This window comes from Alligator mississippiensis, chromosome 1, assembly GCF_030867095.1.
Source record: "Alligator mississippiensis isolate rAllMis1 chromosome 1, rAllMis1, whole genome shotgun sequence".
Taxonomy (NCBI): Eukaryota; Metazoa; Chordata; order Crocodylia; family Alligatoridae; genus Alligator; species Alligator mississippiensis.
Window position 1 is genome coordinate 421,140,661 of NC_081824.1, and position 1,192 is coordinate 421,141,852.

The following is a 1,192-nucleotide window of genomic DNA, read 5'->3' on the forward strand; positions in this document are numbered from 1 at the left end:
TCCATCATAATAAAATCAGATTGTATTGGTATTTGTTGGCACAAAGGTGTGGAAAGAACACGATCACAAAATGTCAGTGTTTGTGAAAGAAGGAATAAAAGGGGCTTCACATATGGGCTTCACACATGGCAACTAACTGATGGAACTGGTATGAGGGGAGGAAGGGGAGAGTAAGAAGGAAGGTTAGGATGGTACTTCCTATACTTTCCAGAAGAAGATCCAGGATTTTGCAAAGAGGGGTACAGGAGCAGTGACTTCCACTATAGAGGTGACTGTACCCTCTGTTCCCAGCTTTCCTCCTCTCAGCCCAGACAGCAGTGGTGACAGCAGCAGCCACCCTGCAGCTGCTCCTGGGCTGGCAGGGAACTTCCTGGGGGAAATAAACTCAACAAAAGTAGCAGACTCTAAGAATAGACTATACAGGTTTCCCTCACTTTATGCTGTCCACGAGTTCCTGAAAAATGGCGCATAACTCAAATTTGCATAAAGGGAACCCACTTCACAATGTAACAAATAGGGATACATTCCAAGAACTCGACTGTACTGACTCCCAGGCCCATTTCTACCACTCTAACAAGCCAATTTTGGTACTCCCCAACAGCAGACAGTACACACAAGCACAGGGTGGTGGTGAATGTGGGGATGGCAACTACAGAAACATGTGTCGCAGACAATAGGCAAAGAGCACAGATCCACGCAGGAGACTTTTTGGTGTGCGTCATTCCCACAATGCACTGCACAAAGCAGCTGACTGCTGGTTTCCACCACACCAAACGCATAAGAGTGAATTTACCTCGCATATAGTGATTTTTTGGTATAAAAAGGGTTATCGCATAAGAGCGAATCTGCACATACAGAACCCGCATAAAGCAAGGGAAACCTGTATTATCTAGTGCAAGATTGTCCCAACCATGTGTGTGTGTATTTTTCCCCCAAACATCTGTATTGCCCTGTTTCCAAGTCTTCCAAGAAATATGGCTCCCACTGTTTTCCTCATTAAACTGAAAATTAGTTTCCCCAAGTCCTGCAGGAGCTTACATTCATCCTTCTGCTTAAGCAGGACTCCCACACTGCAATGTTTTCTGTATCCTTTAAAATCAGTTTATTGGGATTTTCGTCAGCACCTTAACCTTGCTAACACAAATAATGTTGTGTATGTAGAAGAGGGACATTTCCTATTCCTACAGACATC

The 1,192-nt window shown here is 44.4% G+C and overlaps 1 non-coding gene across 1 annotated transcript; it reads right to left on the reverse strand.

Annotated features, from left to right (window-relative positions):
- Positions 1 to 226: 226 nt before the first annotated feature.
- LOC132248060 (small nucleolar RNA SNORA17) lies at positions 227 to 359 on the reverse strand. Its single transcript, XR_009459415.1, has one exon. It is a non-coding gene; the product is annotated as a small nucleolar RNA SNORA17 (small nucleolar RNA).
- Between the last annotated feature and the right edge of the window lie 833 nt (positions 360 to 1,192).